The 24,993-nt window shown below is 36.6% G+C and overlaps 1 pseudogene; it reads right to left on the bottom strand.

Moving 5' to 3' along the window:
* Positions 1 to 3,316: 3,316 nt before the first annotated feature.
* On the bottom strand, positions 3,317 to 6,797 carry LOC130033055 (bifunctional phosphoribosylaminoimidazole carboxylase/phosphoribosylaminoimidazole succinocarboxamide synthetase-like; annotated as a pseudogene).
* Between the last annotated feature and the right edge of the window lie 18,196 nt (positions 6,798 to 24,993).

The following is a 24,993-nucleotide window of genomic DNA, read 5'->3' as shown; positions in this document are numbered from 1 at the left end:
ATCATATTTTCATTAAAACAAAAAGAAATAATTGCAACCTAAAATAAATATGTATGTGTGTTTTCCTTATGTTAAAGGGCATAAAATGGCATATTATTAAGATAAGTAATAAAAGGTGAGAAATTGGAAGGGAGAGAAGGCAGTTTTTAATTTGTGTACCTCTTTATTAGTTGACCTTTAGGGAAATATCTTCAATTTTATTTTGGAGTTGCAGAAAAAAAATGAATTTTAAGAATGAGTTATTTGGAAATGTACTGTGGATAAAATACCACAAATGAACACCAAACGCTTTTGAGAAATTTTCTGTATGCTGTTCCATACACAACATGAACAGCATTAGCTGCTCAAAACATGTGCACACACAATGAGAGTAAAGATGAAATGTTCAGATTAAATTAAAAATCTTATTTTGTGTGATTAAATTATTTTGTGCACACAAAAGAGGATAAGAGTATCCAAAAACTCGAGACAAAAACTGCCTAAATAGAAGCACCTTTATGGATCAGGAAGTTCACTTATGCAGAGGAGCTGGAACCACTGGTAGCTCCACATATGCCAAGAAAGACACCAATCGCTCTTCAACCTTGGACCAGCTATTGACTATCCCTAAAAATTTGGGGGACCTGAGTCGAGAGAAAACATCTTTGTGGCTGTTTTCTCTGAGAAGTCTTGGTGCTAGATGTAATAATATATGTATTTTGGCAGCAAAAATATCTAAATGAAACAGGCATCAGAAGTGACTTGACTCCTGTGCTCACTTTCACTGTGTATTGAATATTTATTAAGATGGAAATTTCTTTCATTTGAGACCTCTTAAAATCATATAAAAGTGTCCACCCAGACTCAATGAAAGAGACCATATATTATCATATAGCTGACCCCACCACATCAGATAAAAGCAATCTCTCACAAACAGTTCTCTGAAAATCACACAGAGATTGTTTATTCTACCTAAGACCCACCCCTATTTGTATGGCAATCAAACTTGAAAGGTAGTAAGAGTACAGGGCTGGGAATCTAAAGCAGGGTCTATTGACATAAGTAGGTGGGGTGACCATCCAATCTGAACAATTCTTTTAGGACTAAGAGAAACAGGTACTTTTTGCTCAATAAGGAAATTTCTTTTAGTTTGTGTCCTAGTAGTTGTTCAGTATGTGCCTTCCCTGCTTTACTCTGGTGACTTAATTCAGGGATGAGAGAGGATTTTTACCTGGGACCATGGGGTCTGGCATTACTGGAAAATTGACTGTAATTAGTGTAAGTGGACACATGAACTTCTTAGAAAACAAGTATTCATTTCAACAGCAAGCAACTTCCCTGTAAAAGGTCAGCAGATAGATTTCCTTTCCCTTTGTGTTACTAAGTCAACTCACAAACCTGTCTAATGTTAAAATGTTCTTTTATACAATCCAAGTCAGAAAATTTTAGACTCACACTAAGTGACATTTAGAGGTAGCAAGATGAACATTTTTCAAAATGCAAGAGGAAATTTATACTTATATTTATACTTATAGGCACATATAATAAAATAATTTTTCTCAAAATGTAATTCATAGACCAGTTGCATTCAAATTAAAATACATGCTTTCAAATTTCATCCCAGAACTGCATTTCTCTATGTGGTAGAATAGACTTGTTCTTATATTTTTCCTCTTTTGAATTATATGGAGGTTGCATTAAGATTCACCCTTTTTAAAGTGTCAATTTGTGGTTTTTAGCATATTCACAAAGTTGTGCAACTGTCACTACAATTTTCCAGACATGTTATCAACATAGAAAGAAACCTATACCTAGTAGCATACATTCCCTATCTACCATTTACCACTCCTCAGACCAATAGCAATCAAAAATCTATTTTTCTATCTTTACAAATTTGCCTATCCTGGAAAAGCCACATGAATGGAATCATGTAGTATATGAATCTTTGCCTTGGTTTCTTTTACTAGGCATAATGTTTGTAAATTATTTTCCCACCTTGCAGCATGAATTGGCAATTTATTTTCTTTTCTCTGCTACCTAGCATTGGAATTGGTCGTGGCCAACTGGTTTGTTCTTTCCACAATGACTTTGTGGCTCTTGGGAGGAGACTTTGTGAGAGAGTAAGATTTGTTGCACATTGACAACACTTCAAGCTTCCTGATAGTGTAGAACAGGAACTTCTGGAATCCTCTGGGTAAGATGTTTTTTTTTTGTCATTGTTGATCCCATAAACCAGTTTTGGGCATTAAGATTCCCCCACTCCCCAAAAAGATTTTGTCCTTGAATCTTCTGTGCACCTTGTCTCTGAGTTTCCAAAATTACACTTAGTTTTGACAATTTGGCTTGTGCCAAAAGAGTTTCTTGACTCTCTTTAGTGGTCTTAAGAAAGTACCTCTCTGTGGACAGCCATGATACCCAATAGGAGACGGCTGCCACAAGTGAGGGCAGGGCTTGGGAAGAACTGCATCACATTCTTTATCCATTCATCACCTGATGGATGTTAGAGTTGTTTCCACCTTTTGGCCACTGTAAATACTGCTGTATATTTACAGTGTAAATACTGTAAATACTGCTGAATATTTATGTGGAAGTAATTTTGTGTGGAAATGCCTTTAGGAGTCAGACTGCTGCTGATGCTTCTACCTATTTTTTTGATGATTTTTTTCAGGTGATTGTAAGAAGCTTTAAAGTTAAGAGCCATAGTTTTTAGGGTGTCACTATTTCCTCCTTGTAATCTTAACAGCTGTTAACAGGTGTGAGAGTGTACCTGGTAACAGGAGGAAAAGAAAGACTATCATAGGAGAGACTATATTATGATTCACAAACAAAAAGGTAATCACTATGTTAACAATATAGATAACTAGTAATGTCACATTGTTGCCTTCATTTGAGAAACTTAAATCCAGATACAATAAGAGATAAGATTCAAATAAAAATATGCTAGCAGTAAGTCATCACTAGGAACTCATATTTTCTTTTTATTCCATGTACTTTAAAAAGCATTTATTCAATAACATTTGTTTTCTGATGGATTTTGTTTTTTTAATTTTTATTTATTTTTTTTTCTTTTTGGATCACACCCAGCAATGCACAGGGGTCACTCCTTGCTCGGCACTCAGGAATTACCCCTGGCGGTGCTCAGGGGACCACATGGGATGCTGGGGATCGAATCCGGGTCGGCCACATGCAAAGCAAACGCCCTACCCGCTGTACTATCGCTCCAGCCCTTGTGATTGATTTTAAACCACTTATTTATCTTGATTTTTATTCTGCAGCTAAAATAGAAATTTCTTCTCTTAAAGAATGCAATAATAAAAAATATATGCAGTGTTTATTTCTATAGATTTTCTTCTCTGATTTTATCAGCCTGCTTCAAGGAAATCCATGTGTTCAATATACTTGCTCTCAGTTTTGCCCATACCAAATGGCTGTTTAATCCAAATATCTGAGCGGCAAACTGAGCTGATCCTTCTGGAGAAAGTACTATTGAACAGCCAAGACCACTGGGCATTGAAGAGAAGACCACACGTCCTGAGATCCCCAGTCTGTAGTGAGGGGAGGGCACCTGATAACTGGATATGCAGTGTTACCAGACAGCACTGGTCCTAAACCATTGCTCCTGCCTGCCACGGCCACAAACACAGTAGGAATGCCATCCCCTTCATACTCGTCTTTAATCCTCAGAGTTTCAGCTGGTCCTTTGTGAGCCAATGTCACCTGAAGTTCACATGGAATGCCAAAATTTCCGCAAGCCTTCTTGAATTTTTTCACAGTGACCAAGATCAGAAGTTGAGCCCATCAATACAACAACCCTACATTGACTTTGTGATTTGCAACTTTACTCTTTCTGCAACCCACTCAAAATTTCTCTTGACCATCTGGAGCCCTTCTGGAGTTACTTCTTTGAGGTCACCGTATGACTGTCTTTCTGCTGTCTTCAATCTCCTGCTGGCCAAAGTCTCCATGAATCATTATCAATGACATCAGCAAGAACAATTTCTTTAGTTGTTATATAACACCAAATTCAATCTTCATATCAACCAGTGTACAATTCTGAGGCAACCAGGGCTTCTCCAGTATTTCAAAAATGGCCTGTGTAGCATGACTCATAATGTCCACTTCAGTCTGTCCTGTACCAAGTCCAGCAAAGGAAATATTTGCAGCAATCAGTTGTTCCTCAGACCACTGGGATCATTCTTAGCATCATCCTTGAAAAACATCTCCACTTTGGGTGGGTAAATCGTATATCCTTCCTTGACACCAGGATTTCTTTTGAGAAAGGAACCAGTTGCTATTCTTCTACAAACCCATTCAAATGTAATCATTTCACACTTGGGTGCAGTAAAAGTGGTCTCCGCACATTTTCTGGTGAAAGCAGTTTTGATACCTGCTTCTTGTAATAACTGAAAAATACAACTGGTGATTTTGTTCAAGATGGCAGCTTTTCCTTCTAACTGGTTCTTTCTGGCTGCATTTTCTACTGTAATCTGGTCCTCGGACTAAAGGAGAACCTTTCCAGGATTCTCTAACAATTCATAGACCTCTTTTCTTTTACCCTCATAGAGTTTCGGGCTGGAGAAATAGCATAGCAGGTAGGGCATTTGCCTTGCATGTGGCCAACATTGCCGACCCGAGTTTGTTTCCTCCGCCCCTCTCGGAGAGCCCGGCAAGCTGCCGAGAATATCTCACCCACATGGCAGAGCCTGGCAAACTACCCGTGACATATTCGATATGCCAAACACAGTAACAAGTCTCACAATGTTACTGGGCTGGCTCAAGCAAGTTGATGAACAACGGGAGGACAGTGACAGAGTTTTTTTTACCAATATTAACAACCTCAGCCATTGCCATGATCCCGCGAGGACAGGACGGACAGAGAAGGACTACAGAACTCATATTTTCACAGGTGAAAATTGAACTTGAGTTGGATTATTTTGGTCTAATAATAAGAGCTTACCTTATTATACTGGTGAACTTGAGTTGGATTATTTTGGGCTAATAATAAGAGCTTACCTCCCTAAGCTCAGCTAAGGAACCATATTCTGGATTTGATATATATATGGTGGAATGATGCAATATATAATTATAGATAGATATTTGTCTTACAAACATTTTGAACACTTTTCTTAAACGTAGGGCTTTCCCATACCTTATGAGTACTTAAGATAGATGCAGAAAATTCACCTACCCTTCGATGCATCCTCAAGTGTAGATTTAAGACTGCCTCTTCAATCAGAAGTACCCATGTTGCAACTCATATCAGAACAGTTTTTGAGTACACCCTATTCAGTGTAGGAACAGCCTGTACAGTGGCAAACGTTCTAGAGGAAGTGTCCAGGGTGGGCTGATTTATCAGAGGAAAGTTGGGGATGGGGCAGTTCTTTGGTAAGATTTGAGCCTCATTTCCAGATCCATTTTCTCAGTATGGTCTTCTGACTCCTGGTCTGACTCTTGGAGAGACCAGGAGTCACACGTGAACTTTAATTAATTCCCATTCTGCTTAAATTAGAATGTATTTCTGTTAAATGAGTTTGATTGTTCTCATAGGGCTCTACTTAAAAAAACCTCAGTAACGCTGAACTGTATGTAAGCTGAAGGTTGTCCGGAATTCACTAATTAGTTTTAAGATCCTAGCAAATATCTTCTGCAGAAAAGTACTTTTCCAGGAACAATTTTACAAATTATTCTCTCTATCTTCAGAGTATAAAAAGTTTCACAGATGTAACCTGAGCCCTCCATGATGTTTGACAGATTGTTAAATATTTATCCATAGAACAATATGCTGTGGTTTTTAGGTGCCTTCTGCAATACACTGAGTTATGGTCTCTTCGCCAAGCCTTCTAGCTTAGAAATTGTGGTAGTCTTTATTTCTTTCTCCCCCCTCCCCCACCCAAATGTTATTTTATTAAAGCACCATGAATTTCAAAAACACAATGTTCCATCACCAATCTTGTCACCAGTTACAACTTCCCTCCACCAGTGTTCCCAGGTTCCCTATCCTACCCCCAAGATCAGCCTCAGTCTAGCATCTTGGCAGGCATCTTTTAAATTTGGTTATTAAAGTTTGGGTATCTGTGGTTTGGATATTAACCTCTGTCATTCCTTAACACCACCAGTGTACCTGAATTTCTTAACCATCCTCCCTCCCCCACTATCTTTTTTTCAAATGCATAAGATTGTATCACAATAGCTTTAAGCTTGTGATGCATTGTCTAATGTATCAGCAATGTGTGGAAAGTTTTAAGAAAAAAAAAGATTAATCTTTTCAAGATTTTAAATATAACTGTTGATTTTCAACAATTTTTAAGACAATACAGACACACATCAGATAAGAATGGAAGGGCTGTGGAGACCTTTCATTGGCATAAAACCCCAACCTGGTCAGATTTGAAAGTAAGAAGCAAAAGGTAGTTTTTTCCAGAAGTCATTCTGAAGTCCAAGTTCTTTTCTAAGATCCATGGCCAAAAGGCAAAAGTAAGCACTTCAGACAACATGCTTTTGGAAAAGTCATGGAACCATGTTTCAAGTGTTAATGAGTATCTAAATTTTGAACTATCCCAATGTATTAAAAACTATTCTCTTAAAAGCACTTAATGTGCTGTTGGTTAAACTAAACTTCAACATTCTTTTCTCTCTCTCTCTCTCTCTCTCTCTCTCTCTCTCTCTCTCTCTCTCTCTCTCATGGCCAGCAGAACACACAGGCTTTTAAGGGTTACAGTGATAGAGCTCTTTAATTACTTCGGTTACCTCATGAGCTCTATCTCTGGGGATGGGTGTGTTGCAGGCGTGGAAGAGTGTTGAGGGGGAAACATTCCCATGAGCTCAAACTGGACATAACTTGTTTTTAATGCTTAATGTAAACATCTAAGCTGTATTCTCATTAGCAATTCTACACAGCCGAATAATGCCTCCTATTCTCATTTCCGCCTATTCCCTCTGCTGAACTTCCAGGGTGACTGTTTGCATTGTTCCCGCTCCCACTCCCACCCGGGGTGCTCTTCATGCTCCCCACGCTTGCAGCAGCCTCCCTGTTTGATCCACCACGCCTCCCCCTCCCCCTCCCGCTCCTCCTAAATCCTTCCTCTTAACCGGTTCTTCCGGAGGACAGACAATAGCAATTCACAGTTAAGGCTCCCAGCACCCATTAAGCCCAAGGATAAGAGACTGGCTTGTTAGAATCAGCGAAAACAATTCAAGAATTTAAAAAATTGGTAATCATTTCTTTGGGTTTTGCATTTCGTCGCCTCTTTCGGGAACTCTGTGAACTTCCAGCATTTCTATGAAAGGTCCTTAATTCCTACAATACAACATCACCATAAATTTTAATGAAAGAAGCTTAAAAGGTGTGTAGTTATTTTAGGGTTTCTTTATTTTTTTAAGATGACTCATGCCTAAACTATTTGGCGACTCTCTAACCTGGTTATCCTCCTCTGAGAGATTGCACCCGTCTAAACAAGTCTTTCTTCATCATTTATTTATATGGCTACGGATTATTGTTCAGATCCTGGGGCTATGACAATGTCTTTTCATTTATAAAAGCTCAAGAGAATTCTTCCAGACCCCCTCCCTCCTTTGTGCTCTTCCAGTGGAGGTTAGGTCAGCTCTCAATCAATGGCACTTAAAGATAGAATTATTTGTATTTAAAACACTAAGTGACAGACATATACACATAAGCCATTGCTTAGCATTTAAAATTAGAAACAACTTCTCTTTTTATTTTGCAAAGAGATGGAGAGCCACAATAATTTCTAAGAAACTATATTAAAATGTAATTGCTTTAAAGAACAACTTTTTGACCGCTCTGAGATTCCTCATTCAATTTAATGGAGGGTGCTTCTATTCTAGAGAAATTCCTATTTAATATTAAGAAGGCTTAAACAAACAAACAAAAAATCAATCTTTTTTTTTTTTTTTTTGGTCTTTTAGGGTCACACCCAGTGATGTTCAGTGGTTGCTTCTGGCTCTGAACTCAGGAACTACTCTTGGCAGTGCTTGGGGAACCAAATAGGATGCCAGATATTGAACCCAGGCTGGCCATGCGCAAGGCAAATGCCCTACCCGCTATACCCGCTGTACCCACCCCAGCCCCAAACAAACAAAAATTAAAGGGATAATTTAAGTCCTGTGTTGGTCACTGAAATCAGGAAGGTGAAGAAAAACAAGTCTATGGAGAGGTGAATTCCAGCCGCATTTCACTTAGCCTTACACAGTAGAAATAGGTAACAACCAAAGTCTCAAGTGAGATGTTTATGGGGTCAACTAAAAATTGGAGAAAATTGAGTAGGACACCATTTTCCACGGGACTGAAAAAGTGAAGGTTAGGAAGGCAAAGAAGAAAGGCAAGAGGAGGTTAGAATTGCCTCTTGGCTTCACAGATCTTTTCTAGTCCCCAAGCTCCTCAGCTCTGTCTTTCATTCCCCGTGGCACTGACATCTGCCTAACACACTGTTTTTACTCAAGTATAGGTGAGCTGAAATGCTTATAGTAGTTACTCTGGGTCTTGTTTCACAGATACAGACCGTTACCTCCACATGCCCTCATGTGTGAAGTACTTCCTAGGGCTCAAATGGCTATGTATTTATCATGAAGACAGTGATATACTTAAGAATTGAGCTAATAGCAGAATGTGGTAGTAAAAGTACTTTTAGATAAATGCTAAAGTATGCATTGCAAATGATAATCAGGATGAAATAACAGTAGCAGCAGCAGCAGCAATTAGTTTCAACATTAATGAGTGTTTGCTTTGTCCCAGATACTATTTTAAGCCCTTTGCTGTATCAGCTCATTGAATCCTCACAATAACCTTATTGAGGCAGGTTCCATGATTATCCCATTTTGCAGATAATCACTGGGCTGAATTTTCAGCACATTTTCTCAAAAGAATGCTGTTACTCACTAATAAAAATTTTTTAAAAAAAGTTCAAATAAAAAAATAAAGAATGCTGTTAAAGTTTAGCCCAAAGTCACTGGAATGCTTGCTGTTATTTTTGTTGTTGTGATTTATTATTTGAGTGTTCATTATGTCTTACCTTTTATAATTATAAAATGTTCATTGTGATTTACATAATATTAATCATATTTGTATAAAATTTGTCATCTGACAAGTAGTTATCCAAGAATTTATAAATATCTATTCTTTCAGCCCTTATGTCAAATGAATTAGATATAATACATGAATTAGATATAATACACACCATTATCCGCATTTTGCACTTGTGGAAACTGAGCCTCAGGGAATCAATTTATTCCAATGTCATACAACAAGTTAACTAGCGCAGTGAGGCTTAACCTTAGGCAATCTGCCTCAAATATTCAGAGAGAAAAATGTCTTATGCAAGCAGAGGATATTAAAATACTTCTGAAATATGTAGTCAACTGATGTGACTTACTTGGGTAAGGAGGTATAGTTGAAAAGGAGAGAGGCATTTATTTACCATCTTACTTTCTCCTTCACAGAACTTACCAATGACTTTATTATACCTCAAGTTTATGTGTGAGAGCACCTATTTCCTCTTATTAATGTTACCGCCACATAAAACTGGTAATGATAGAGTGGTGTGGCAGTTAAAAGCTTTCTAATATGTGAATAAGTAATCAGTAGGTTTCAAGGCTTAGAGAAAACATTAATGGCTCCGTGTTTTTTTTTGGGGGGGGGAGGGACCTTTTGGGTCACACCTGGTGATGCTCAAAGGTTGCTCCTGGCTCTGTAGTCAGGAATTACTCCTGGCAGTGCTCAGGTGACCAAATGGGATGTTGGGGATCAAACCTGGCTTGGCCATGTGCATGGCAAAGAACCCTACCTGCTGTACTTGTCCTCTGGCTCTATTCAATGTTCTTCTACTCAACAGTTTCACTATTTCTTCACATTGAGGAAGGAAGGAAACTATCAACTACACTGTATTTTTATTCAACTAGAAAAGCATGTTTTTCTCTATAACTTTATAAAACCCTGGTTTCAAATAAATCCAACATAGAAAGACCATGAAGTGGAACTGCCCCTACTTCAACCCCTTGCGTTACCACACTGTCCATGCAAGGAGAGAGAGTGAACATTTTCTGATGGAGTTTTGAGCCTTTGACTCCCTTACTTAAAAAATAAAAATGACATTTTAAACAAAAAAATCTAATCTTAAGGTTTAAAAACATGTAAAAGAGCCCAAACTTTAAGAAGGGAAAAAGAATCTGGTCCAGTGAGAAAGAAAAAAAAGAGTAGAAAAACTTAAAGAAGTTGGCTCTTCCAAAATACAGGGATTCTTAAAATGGAGAGACTATGCCCTATTTAAACCCAGATTTTCCAAGTAATGTGCTTTGACTGCTACACAGAGCATTCTATTTTACTTGAATTAGTTGCCAACATTTAAAAAATTAAAATGTCCACACAAAAATTGAGATTTTCATCTTCTGAAATGTGGATAACCTGGCCAATTTTCCCTTTAAAGTAAGACATGTATCTTTCCTATTGCATGACTTGTTCTGGCCAGATTTCTTTTTTTGCTTTACTTACTTGGTCTTAAATGCAGTTGAGTTTACCTGCTGGATTATTATAATAACTGTGGATTAACAAAAAATGCAGTGACAACTAGACTATAATTACAATGAGGAATGGTTACTTCAATTATTTACATGTTGTACTCGGCTCATTTAAAAGGGAATTGTAGAAACAGTCATAGAAAACAAATTACTGTATTTGCTGACCTGATATGGTGTGTGGGTTTTCCATCTCTCTGTATCTTTTCAGGATGCTACTTATAAATTCAACAGAAGTCTTCTTTATGACTTAACTCTTAAAAGCTCTAACATCCTCTTACTTCAATAGACTAAAACCTATTTGATCATTTCACCCATTCACCTTTGACTATTAGAAAGATTAAAATTATTTCTATTTCAACTTTTTAAATTCTATTTAAAATATGTCCTCATTATATTTATATACTTTAAAATGTAACTATTTCAAAGCTGGAGCAATAGAAAGCTTTATTATACCTCAAGTTTATGTGTGAGAGCACCTATTTCCTCTTATTAATGTAGGGCATTTGCCTTGCACACATCCAACCTGGGTTCAGTTCCCAGCATCCCATATGATCCCTGAGCACTGCCAGGAGTAATTCCTGAGTGCAGAGCGAGGAGTAACCCCTGTGTATCTCTGGGTGTGACCCAAAAAGCAATTTTAAAAGGACATTTTTTCCTTAAAATACCTAATCTTTAAGGTAAATATTAAGATTGGAACTGGAGTATTGCTCAGCCAGAGAACATTTACCTTGCTTGTGTGAGGCTCTGGATTCTATCCCTATAATGCCAAAATAAAAAAAAAAAGAAGAAGAAGAAGGAAGGGAGGAAAGCTAATCCTGACTCTAATTGTCCTAACATGAAGAGTTATCTTTAAGTGATTATATGTTCACTTCAAATATTTGTCTAATCCCATATAGGTCTCTAAGAAGATAAGTAATTATGTGGGAGTGAGTGATAAAAAAATATACAAGGCAGGTTGCCCTGTGGGTGGCTCTACCTGGGTTCCCACATGTGCATTGGGAGGGGCAGTTCTCCATAATCATATACAGGTATAAGCTGTGACTAGGTAAGGTAAAGTTAATGGGATGAGATCTTAATCTTCAAAATATAAGCAGCGACAGTTTGAAAATGTTGAGACTTGTATCCTCTTCATTTCACAGCTATTAATCTAATTAAACAATGGTATGATTCAGCTATTGGGTTCTGGACAACTGAATCCTGAATAAAAGGAAGCTGAGATCCAGATATTTTCATAATTTTCATATTTATACTATAGTTTCCTTTAAGATGTTATTTTCCCAAACTCTGTTTTATTTACTATTTTCCTTGTATTTGTAATATAGCATTTTCTTTTGTCCCTTCTTTTATAAAATATCAATTCCAGATTAAAGTAATGTCTTATATAACAACTGACATTTTATGTAATAAAATTTCATAAAGAAATTTTCCCAGAGATATAAAGTAGGATCTTATAAATGCCAAAATAGCTTTGTTTTTAATTTAGTCATTAAAACAATTCATTTAAAATTAATTTCAATACAATATGTACAATTGTAAGGCAGACACTGTGTAACTTGCTCCCTGTTCTCCAGAAGTGTTCAGTCTTCAGGAAGAGAGAGGAAACATAAAATTATTCCCTTGTGGGTCATATTGGGACATGTGACAGACTAGGGCTACAAAATATATAATGAAAGTACTAAGGAAGTAGAGATTACTTATGATTTGTTGTGAGGAAAAACTTCCTGGAAGATATAATCTTAATAAAGAATGGAGAAAATTTGACAAGCTTGATAGTGTTGACAGGTATTACAGGTGGGAAGAAATCCACAAAAATACCAGGGGTAGGAATTCATAGGCTTACTTGAGGAGCAGAGATAGATGATGGGCAGGCAAGAGGCAGGAAAGAGGTTAGTCCCTCATTTTCAGTGTGATGTACACTGTGATCAGAAGGTTGGACCCTATTCTAGGATAATGAACAACCATTGCTTTCTTCTAGGCTTTGTAACGAGGGACATGACATGATTAGAGTAAAATACAACTCAGTTAATAGAATATATTGAGTAGTTGCAATGAGTCTAGCCTGCACTTAGTATAGTATATATAGAAGCATTCTTTTACACCCTTGATGAATCTCTGAGACTTAGTGAGGGACAGATGGATAAAGAGATAATGTCAATAAAGTATGTATTTTGAGTTCAAATAGGAAACACTACAGGAGACTCTGGAAATCCAGAGAAAGTAATTTGGGGATTTAGGGAGAAGTTGATCCCTGTTGTATCTTGGAAGAAAAAGAGAAGGTAGAGGGGTCGATTCCAAGAGCAAAGTTACTGAGCCTCGGCTGATATGGGATGTTTAAGAATAGACAGTGGTTTCATCTTACCAGCCTGTGCAGTGTGAAGTGTAGGAGGAGGCATGAAGAAAATGCAGATGAGGGAAAAGTCCCATTCAGAGTGGAGGCAAAGAAACCTGGAGACCACTATCCTACAGTTCAAAAGATTTGACTCTCCTGTAGTGAAGTCCTATAACAGTGTTACTTTTTTGAGCCACAACCCAAATAGGAATTCAAAACTATACATATGCATGATTTCAGACACTTAACCCTTCAAGTATATGCTTCTCAGCTTCTCTTACTAATATCTATTATTTTCTAATCCCTGGAATGCCGAGGATTCTTTCACTCTCCTACCCCCAAAGAACCCTTACCCCAAGTACAGGGTTTCTTCCCACCACCTTGGTCTTTAGTCATTTCACTCTTTTCTGTAACTCCAAAAGGTTTCATTCACTTCGTTAGCTTTGCTTGTTTGCTCTCATTACAAACCTTTCTGAATGAATTTTATCTCTTCTTTCCTCCACAGGTAAGACAAGGTGGTATGATGACTAGTAGGCTATGTTGTGAGTGAGGAGACAGACAATGGGGAAGCTTTTAATTCTCACATGTTAATGAAGCAAGGCCAGGGGCAATAAATAAGATGAAATGGCAGACTAATATAAGGAAAAACACAAATTTGAGATAACTTACGCTAACATACTCAGAGACTGATAACACAACTAGAGGCAAAGTGAGAGGATTTTAATAATTGTTTTGTAGTTTGAATTTAGCACACCCAATAGCAGTGTAATTTCATCCACCATTGCTGGGGAATACAGAGGAGAATATTTTGTACAAGATTATCAATTTGATGTGTGTGCCGAAGTCGAGGCGTCAGCAAAATGATTAATAGGGGCATATTGAGCCAACTAGTGCTTTAAATCCATGAAGTATCAGCAATCTCCAAATCTGTGTGCTTTATTTACAAACCATTTTATGATGGTAAAACGCCATTATAAAATGGCAAACAAAATTTTTTTTCTCAGAGATTATATATACATATACACTGATATGCCTCAAAGCAAATGGACTCATTTAATTTAACTCACTTCCTAGAACCACTTCCATTACAATTTTTTTCATAATACCTATTCACATTGCTTGTAATGCTTTTTCCAGGAATATTTTTTAAAAGAAATTTTCATTAGAGAGCTGAGGAGCTATAATGGGGTGATAATTAAGACAGAAAGACCCTGACAGTGGGGGCGGGGGGGGTATTTATTTGTATGGAAGTGAGAGCTGAAACATTTCAAATCATAGGTCAATTAAATATTCTAGCATATAACTATCAGCTGAAAGATAATTATTTTCATTTAAATATTAAATATAAAGATGAGCTCAAGCCAAAATTTGATGATTACACTGCCATTTTAAAATCCAAAAACTGAATATAGGAAAAACATCAATCCTTAGTGTCAATATTCTAACAGAAAGCCCTCCTAGTTCAGACAAGTCTGGGACAAGAACAATAAGGTAGAGGATTAGCATCCATAGAAGCCAGTGAATGAAGAAGACACCACAGGAATTTCCCTAAGGCACTCAGTGACTATTTTTTTTTTCATTACTTTTGCATGCAGAGATGCTGGAAGCTAATATCAGAACCTTGGTGAATAAACTGTTCTTTTAAAATTCTGAGCTAAAAATCCTCTTTAGCACATGGCTCTAGGTATTAATCTGGCATGAGAAGACTGCTTCTGACAATGCTCATTACATGGCATCCTCATGGACAGGCCAACAGAAGCATCTTGCACAGACTCCTGTGCTAATGAGACACACTTTCCTCTAAATGTTTCACAACATCACAAATGCAGACCTTAGTCATTTTTAGAATTGTTCACTTGAGTATACGAGACAAAAAAAATTCTGAATTTAGAGTTAGAAGCTCAATTGACTGCCACAGCAAATAAGCTTTTCTCTTTCCCAGCACAAAATTGGGGCAAAGGCAAAGATTTTATCCATATCAACTCATTTCATATCCCAAAGGGAGAGTAAGCAGGATTTATTATTTGACAGCTAGACTTTAAGTTTTTGTTTCTCAGATCTGTTTGAGGTCTTTGTTATTATGAATATTGGTAATTTAATATGTTTGGCTGGTTGGAGTCCCTAATCAAGCAGTCATTCTATGGCACAAGGATGAGAGAATTAAAAGGATGGCAAGCTGGCCTTAGAGGAAATGCTCAAGGCTCTGTATTATTCAGATCCTTCAGAAGGGATAGGGTGTGGCTATGTATGACTATTGTCTCAGAAGATGCTCCTGAGTTTTCTGAATGAAGAAATCCTAAAGTATAAATAAAAATTACCCTAGAAATTGATGAATCAATCTCTCTCAGGGACTGCTTATCACAAGTCACACTATCACTATCACCCGGCTCTCCGAGAGGGGTAAATGAATCTAACTCGGATTGGCCATGTTGGCTTCATGCAAGGCAAATGCCCTACCCGCTGTGCTATCGCTCCAGCCCAATTTAGAACCTGAAAAAAGACTCTAGACTGTGTAAGTATGAAACAGGGATCCTTGAAATAGGGTCCAAAGCCTGGTAGCACCAGCATCATGTGAATGTAGCTGCTTCTAAGAAGTACATACACTTAGCTCCCACCCAAGACTTCTAGAAAACAGATCGAGGACACTTGTCTGAAGAGGTTTTCTAGGTAATTCTTCAAACACACTTAAAAACATAGTTTAAGACACACTATTTTAGACCTATATTTGATGTGTAGCTTCTGGTTCCATTATACTCACTGAACTTATCAGGTTTCTCTGTTCTTCTGCTCTTATTGTCTGATTCTCTTAGCACAGTGATATCTGATGACACCATCTGGTTGCACATATATATATATATATATATATATGCTCAGTTTCATAATTTTTATCATAACATTAATCAGAATTCTATTTATGCAACACCACTCTGTCACAGTAATAAAAATGCCCATTCTTTAACCTTGAGAGTTGGTTTGCAAAGGAAAGATCACAGTTTTAACTTCTTAAAGTCTTCTATTCATTTGCAGAACAATGATAATAATAAAGGGATTTTTTTAAAAAAAGAGGAAAACACTTACTGTAGCTTTAAGTTGTTCTTGAGATTTTTTTACTTCGGCTTGTAATTTTTCAATAAGCTGAAAAGGGGAAAAGATTAGAAACCAATTGTATATCTCTCCCTTTTACACAAAGTATTCTAGATACAGGTTTGCTCTTCAAGCCCCAGTTCTCCCTTGGACATGCCTCTCACTTGCTGGTCTCTACCTTTCTTTGCTTGCCTGTTTTCACTGTGGAGAAGCATGTGTTCTCTTTCAAGTATGTACTTCTCTCTTTCTCTCCCCTTCCATTTTCTAAATAACTTTCAATAAAAACTACCCTGTTTCACTAAGTATTCCAGATATATTTACATACCTGTTTTTAAATCTTGTGAATAGTCGCTTTATTTGAACTAGATATTCTGAAAATCACCTTTGAGTTGGGGAATCTAAGCTCAGTTGTACAGTACTTGTCTTGCATGTGCCTGGCACTACTGTTTGTATGTCTGTCTTTCTTTCTTTCTTTCTTTCTTTCTTTCTTTCTTTCTTTCTTTCTTTCTTTCTTTCTTTCTTTCTTTCTTTCTCTTTCCTTCCTTCTTTCCTTCTTTCTTTCTTTCCTCTCTTTCTCTTTCTCTTTTTCTCTCCTTCCTTCCTTCCTTCCTTCCTTCCTTCCTTCCTTCCTTCCTTCCTTCCTTCCTTCCTTCCTTCCATCCTTCCTTCCTCTCTCTCTCTTTCCATCTTTCTTTCTGTCTTTCTGTTTTTTCTGTCTTTCTCTCTTTTTAAGTACTTATTTGGATTGGAGATATAACTTAAGGTCTAGAGCACATGCTTTGCATGTGGAAGTTTGACACTGCATGGTCCCCTGATCATGGCAGGGAGGAACTCCTAAGCACTAAACCACCAATTGCACCCCATCGTTGTCAGATATTGCTCCCAAGTCAAGCAAAATTTAAAAATCATCACTGTCACTGTCATTGTCCTCCCGTTGTTCATCAATTTGCTCAAGTGGGCCCAGTAACATTGTGAGACTTGTTACTGTGTTTGGCATATTGAATATGACACGGGGAGCTTGCCAGGCTTTGCCATGCAGGTGAGATACTCTCGGTAGCTTGCCAGGCTCTCTGAGAGGGGCCGAGGAATCTAACTCTGGTTGGCCATGTCAGCTGCGTGCAAGGCCTGCTGTGCTATGGCTCCAGACCCTTAAAATCTTAAAATCATCACCAGTGATAAAATAATAGTTGTCCTTCCCTGCATCCCTATTCTCATTTCATGGAAGAGCCAAAACATGAATATATTAAGAATTAGAATGACTAAGAAAAATGTCTGATGTGGCTGAATCAACTGGTGTCATGTCATATATGCATACATGTGGTACCAAATATATATGCATTTGCCTTTGGAATATATGGGTATGCTTTTACTTTATTTCAAATATATATAGATATATATATATATATATACATATATATAGACCAAAAGCAGAAACAAATTAATCTAGGTTGAACAAGAGAGACATTTATACAACATATGTAAATTTCCAGAGATTAAAAATCTTTATAAAATAATTGATTCAACATATATATCAAGGCCAAGGATGTGGCTCAGTGGTACAGTATATCTTACACATGAGAGGTTGGATCTCTGACATTACACATGTGTGAATATACACAATTTGAATTCTAAGGAAAAATATATTTTTTGAAAGCCTTAAAACATATTCCAAATTTTTTAAAAAAAATTCATAAATACAACTGGAAGCAGTTGCTCCAAGCAATGCTCAACTTGAACTATGGGGTCAGTGCCTGGGCCTGATACTTAGAGGTCACTGGATCTACATTTGCCGATTCTGGGAGGATCCCAGTGTGATGCTAGGGATTTCATTCAGGATCTTGCATGTGCTAGGCATGTGCTCTACCACTTGAACCACACCCCTGACCCCTGTATGCCAGATTTCATGACACATTTGTTTTACTACACAAAAGCTAATAGTTGAGAAGGTTCAACCTTGAAAACTACAAAATATTTATATGATAAATACCACTTGCAAAATTAATGATATTCAACTAATATGGGTTAAAATATATGAACAAACTTAAAAAGCAATATTGTTAATATTTTTGCATGTAAATGTTCATCATGGAATAAAATTGCCTTTAGGAAATATTGTTATTGTTATTTACTATCTTGAATTTGAATATGAACTTTTAGTCTAGCCAGAAATGGCTTTGCAGACTAATCAGTTGATAGAAGTTTAGGTGCCTTTTGAAATAAAAATTTTCTTCTAAAGCATACCTCGTATGGTTCCAAGATGTCTTCATTTTTCTCCACAGTATCACGCCTTCTCTTTGTCTGGGAAACCTGATCATGCAGCTTTGGTTTTGCCTCTTTAGAGCCTGCAAGCTAAGGGCATTTTCTTATAAGGGTATGTAAGCACAGCAGTTAAAGAAATTTTTTTTTAATCCAAATTATAAATTGACTTCTGCCAATATATTTAATACGAAAACAGCATTTAGAAGATTCCTCATAGATTATAAATGGTTAGTTTGTAGAGATAAGAAATTAATGTTGGTTTAATTAATCTTTTAAAAAATAATGACCTCTTAGATCTTTTGGGCAAGAGAGAAGGTCACATAGTTTGAATGGACAAGAGATTTCTAGTGCGACAGTCTCAACAGTCATCTTCACTGTGTTTCAAGTTTGTGCTTTATGTACAGCCAAAGCTGAAATGCATAATATGTTTTACACACGGTTCTTGAAACTTAACTTTTGGGAGACGGACTCTCTGGATTTTCACCATCTAAAGAGCATGATGTTTGAAACAGAAGGGTTATGAATTTCATGTTAAATTTTTTCTTTGTTTGTTTTGGGGTCAAACTCAGTGGTTCTTAGGACTTCTGGCTTTATAGTCAGCAGTCACTGATTAGGTCACCCATGGTGAATTTGATGTGGATTTGAGCACAATATGGGGTGTTTTTATTTTATTTAAAAATATATATATAAAATATATTTGAAATATATATACATATATAAAGTAAAAATATATATACATGATAAAGTAAAAACACCCCATATAGCAGAAACAAACCCATCTGGGTTGAACACGAGGTACATTTCTATAACATACATAAGTGTCCAGGGATTAAAAATCTTTATAAAATAATTGACTCAAAGTAAATATCAAGGCCAAGGATGTGGTACAGTATGTCTTACATATGAAAGGTCCTGGGTTAGATCTCTGGCATCATACATGTACAAATATCCACAATTTAAGTTATAAGGATAAAAAATATATATGTTTTAAAAGTCTTTAAAAATACATATCTGGGGCTGGAGTGATAGCACAGTGGGTAGGGCGTTTGCCTTGCACGCGGCCGACCCAGGTTTGATTCCTAGCATCCCATATGGTCCCCCGAACACCGCTAGGAGTAATTCCTGAGTGCATGAGCCAGGAGTAACCCCTGTGCATTGCTGGGTGTGACCCCAAAAGCAAATAAATAAATAAATAAATAAATAAAAATAGATACCAATTTTTTTTTGCTTTTTGGGTCATACCCGGCAATGCTCAGGAGTTCCTCCTGGCTCTGCTCTCAGGAATTACTCCTGGAAGTGCTCAGGAGACCATATGGGATGCTGGAAATCGAATCCGGGTTGGCCATGTGCAAGGCAAACGTCCTTGCCGCTGTGCTATCACTCTAGCCCCTTAATTTTTTTAATATATATTTTTAATTTTTATAATGTTATTCACAATAATTTATTACATTCAATATTCCAACATCAATCCCAGCACCATTACACCTAACCTACCACCATTATTTCGAATTTTCCCAACCACCACCAAATCCTGCCCCAATAGCCCCTCCTGTTGATCGTCGATTTGCTCGAGCGGGCCCAGTAACGTCTCCATTGGAGACTTTGTTGTTACTGTGTCTGGCATATTGAATACTCTCGGTAGCTTGCCAGGCTCTCCGAGAGGGGCGGAGGAATCGAACTCGGGTCGGCCATGTTGGCCGCTTGTAAGGCGAACGCCCTACCCGCTGTGCTATCGCTCCAGCAGTCTCTAAATAATTTATTTTGTATTGCTTGTTATAAATAATTCTTTAAAAATGATCTAAAAGGTTTTCTTGAAAACTACAAATATTTGTATGGTCCATACCACTTACAAAATTAACAAGATATTCAGCTAATATGAATTGAAATAATATATATTGAACAAATTTTAAGAGCAATGTTATTAAAAATATTTGCATGTAAATATTTATAAGGAAATAAAATTGCCTTTAGCAAATATTGTTATTGTTATTTACCATCTTGAATTCAAATATGAGCTTCCAATCTAGCTAGAAATGACTTTGCAGATGAATCGGTTGATAGAAGTCTAGATACCCTTTGAAATAAAAATTTTTCGTCTACAACATACCTCAGATGGTTCCAATATATTTTCTTTTTTCTCCACAGCATCAAGTTTTTTCTTCAGCTGGGAAACCTGCTCACACACCTTTGGTATTGGCCTTTCAGGGCCTGAAAGCTAAGGACATTTTCTTGTAAGGGTATGTAAACACAGCAGTTAATTTTTTTTAAATCCAAAATATAAATTGACTTCTGCCAATATATATTTTAATATGAAAACAGCATTTAGAAGATTCCTCATAGATTATAAGTGATTAGTTTGTAGAGATAAGAAAATAATGTTGGTTTAATTAATTTTTTAAATAATATGATCCCTTAGATCTTCTGGGCAAGAGAGAAGGTTACGGTTCGAATGAATAAGGGATTTCTAGTGCAACAATCTCAATAGTCATCTTTATTGTGTTTCAAGTTTGTGCTTTATGTACAGCCAAATCTGAAATGTGTAATATGTAATTTGAAATGTGAAATATGTTTTACACATGGTTCTTGAAACTTAACTCTTGGGAGATAGACTTCCTGGAATTTTCACCATCTAGAGAGCACAGTGTTTAAAGCAGAAGGGAAGTGAATTAATTTCATATTAATATAATTATAATAGTATTAATGTTGATAGTCCCAATGTACAGAATTATTGCATTCCAGCATCACTAAAGTGCTCAAGACATACACTAGTGTTCTTATGATAACAGTAGTTCATCCAGATTTATAATCCCCTCCCCACTACTTGGTAATTAAGTTAATATATTTATTTGTTTTTTAGGTAGCATGATTACAACAGTGTTTACCTTTATGGTTTTGATGGACAAATTACACCTTTAACACCACCAGAGTGCCACAGACCCTTACCTATGTTCTCTAATTCACTTTTTCCTGTCCTCCCAGTTGCTTCCACAAATTAATACCTCAGTTTTGCAATCAGATTTGTCCTTATATGTTGTTGCCTATTCCCGTCTTTAGTTCACTATGCTTTAGATGAGTGAGATAATCCTGTATTTGTTCTTAAACTTTTAATTTACTTCACTTAACATGTCTCTAGTTCCGTTCAAGTTACAGCCAATTGTAAGAATCTATCTTTTCTTACAGCTGCATAGTATTCCATTGTGTATATATAAGACAATTTCTTTATTCAATCATCTGTCACTGAACTTTCAAGTCAGTTATTTCCATATAGTCATTTATATATACTATTTCCATATAGTACAATAGTTATATTGTACTAAGTGCTGCAATGAACACTGATGTGCATTTCTCGTTTTAAATTACTGTTTTTGTGTTCTTGAACTATATAGAAATGGGAATACACAGTTTTACTAGTGAATATTAAGTCTGACTTCTTAAACCCAAACCCAGCTCCAAAAGTGAGCTCAAATAATCTAGCCAATAATAACCTGGCTTTTTTGTTTTTGTAATTCATTTTATTATATACAGAAATATGACATGATTTGAACTACTCACATTGCTCAGGAAATCTGAAGTGGATTTTTCACAAATAGATTCCACAACTCAAAAGAAGATATAGTATTCTGTTCTTTTTACCTCTATTTTTTGGTGCTGCTTTAATGTGTTGACCTCACTATTTCCCAGTGTAGATAGCTTCTTTTATATATCAAGGGAAAGTTTTATATATATATGTATATATATATATAACCTTTCACATTAATGACCTCGATAGTAAAGCAATTTGTCCTCCAGAAACAAATTGGAAAAAAAAACCCAAACTCTGTTTGACCCATTTTTGTTCATATGACCTCTCTGGATCAATCTTTATGGTCAGGAAAATGGGATATCATAATTGACTGAACCAAGTTTATGTGCTTGCTCAAAGGTTATTTCCTCTAGGCAGGAGTTCTGTGATTGACAGCCACAAAATTATTACAAGATCGGAGCCAGAACAGAGTAGTTCTCCAAAAATGGTAGATATGAAAACAGAGGCCAATTAAAGTCCACTTCATTGGTGTTTAACACAATTATATTTCATGCTCTTATGTATTTTTATGCTCATATGATATTTGAAATTTTCCTGCAGAATGTGATGCATATATTCCACATTAATCCAGTAATGCCCTCAGAGCATGCAAAATAGAGACAACTCAGTCATATTAACTACTGCTTCCAACACCACATTCAGAGTGCCAAATCATGTGTTTCTCTCCTTACTGAAGCAAATCCAGATTAGAATCATTATTACATGGTACCTAAAGACAAAATAAAAAAATTATCCCCCCACTGTGTCTAAAAGAGGGGGAAAATAAAAGCATTACAATATAATAACTAACCTTCTTTGGACTAATTCCTATTTTAGAATGGAAGCTCAGAGTTTGGTTCTGTTCTTTCCCTTGTCTATACCTAATGAAATCTTGCTGATTTCATTGGGTGCAATGGTTTAATCATTAGTCACATGTTTATGACTTCCTTTTTTTATTTTTAAGCATTTCATACAAACACAAGCAGCTTCATACTAATATGTGTTTTCAAACATATGTTGGAAACATATGTTTCCAACAATTTACTTAATATTGTCACTTGATATTAATAATATATATTAGGAATTTAAAAGTTAATGTGTTCATAAACACATTATATTCCATTTTTATGTTCATTCTTTCCTTAGATTTCCTTCTTTCAAAAAGTGGAGTAAACTATCCAGGTGCTTAAGCCCAGGTATATTTAAAGTTTTTCTTTCCCTCACCATCCATCCCCTCAATCCATCATGGGATGGAATGATTAAAATCACCACATTAAATAACGAAAATATTCTGATTTACATTTCCTCATTATCTTTTTCTCTAGCTTTTCTCCATAACTCACATACAATATACAGCAATTTATTGTAGAAGATATTTCCAGGATCACTCAAAACAAACTGAGTCTTGTCAAACTTTATATGCCTCATGCTACAGAGAAAGGAATGACAAGGCCTTTCATTGTATGAAATACTTCAAAAGCTCACAGACTAGCATTACAAACCTTAACAGTTCATGACAATAAATAACAGAGACAAACGCTTTAAAAATTACCTATTTTTGGCTAAAGATGTTGTTCAAGTGGTAGAACATAACTTGTATGTGTGAGACCTATTGTTTAGTCCAACATGCCCTCCCCCAACTACCACCCCACACGTGCCCACCCCCAAGCACCCCAATTACCTGCCCCCACTCCAGCACTGCAGGAAGTGGTTCCACAACAAAAAGAAAAAAATTAAAAGGAGGAAGGAAATTACCTATCCTATCTGTTGAATGGGCAGAAACCACGTGTTTGAAGATATATTTAGTTCATGGAACTGGTTTGGTCTCATTTCAGTTTTACAGCTAGAAACACACAACAAATTCCCCATCCTAGACAAAGGAAACTTTTACATTTATTAATATTTTTTTCTTTAACCTGTTAATTGCAGACATTTGCAGGTTTATATACATTTTAAAATAAACTTTCCAAAATCTATGATTTGGAAACATGATTATCCCGGAATTAGTGTTGCAGGGGTGTTGTAAGAGTATTAAAAACTGAGTTTCTTAGAGTTAGAAAGATGATTCAGGAGGCTCGAGCACATGCTAAGTTCCCTCCTAGGTAATACATGCTCCCTAGAGCATGACAAGGAATGACACCCCCCCACCCCCCGCCCAAGTACTGAACTGAACCAGGAATAGCCTCTGACTACCAGGGGATCCTCTATCTAAACCAAACCAACACAAACAAACAAACAATAACAACAAAAACTGGTGACTTAACAGAAATGTGATTTGTGGTTCCAGTGGCCAGAAGTCTAAGAGATAGGCATCAGTGGGTAGACTCCATCTCTAGGCCATTTGGAAGACTGTCTGTTATGCCTTCTACTCTTGTCATTTCGTTGGTATTTATGCTTTTTCCTTCATATAACTTTCTCCCTGTCTGTGTATCCAAATTTCCCCTATTTTATAATAATATTGACTAAATCAGAAGCCCATCTCATTCCTGTATATGATCCTAACTCATTATGTCTGCACAAAAGTCTGGTTCCAAATAAAGTCATAGTCTGAGGTATCAGGAATTAGAAATTTCAGGTTTGAATTGAAGTGGGAAATAACTGTAACACCACCAAGTTGGAGGGGAGCATCTCAGAGTCGGGAAGAAGCACTCAAATTCTCTGTAAAAAGATGACATATTTAATAAAGGGTCAATCAGTAATTAAAATATAAAGATAGGTGTTTATACATGGAGATTTTTCAGACTCTTTGATCTCTCCCTAGTCACCACTCTGAGACTCTTTGTCCTGAAGTGAAGATTCTATAGGTAAGCTGACTGTGCACTTCACTGCAGGGGCCTTACACCTGTCTCAGCTTACACACTGTTGGCCTGCCTCTAAAGCACAAGCTCAGTTCCAGAACACTTGTGGAACAGGGCACAGACTTCCCTATTAGTTGTAGTCATAAGGTTTACTCTTCACTGTGGCATGAAGTAAATGAGTTCGATTATCCTTGAGTTTCTCTGAGGCTCCCTTCTCCTCAATCTCCAAATCCCTCAATGCTTTTGATGACCTTCAGCTTTAGGAAACTACAAGCAAGCAACTTTTGGACATCCTTCAAAAGTCTGGGAATAAATGCAGGCAACCATTCACAGATGGATTTTAGAGTAGGATGTTGTTGTTCTCACCTGAAGGAATTACAGCTCAACTTCAGATAGTGTGTATATTACAAAGAAAACACAAATAATCAAGATGAGGATGGCAGAATAAGAGA

This window comes from Sorex fumeus, unplaced genomic scaffold (assembly GCF_029834395.1).
Source record: "Sorex fumeus unplaced genomic scaffold, SorFum_2.1 ptg000051l, whole genome shotgun sequence".
NCBI lineage: Eukaryota > Metazoa > Chordata > Mammalia > Eulipotyphla > Soricidae > Sorex > Sorex fumeus.
Note: the sequence above shows the minus strand (reverse complement) of the source record. Positions and strands in the feature narration are given on the sequence as shown.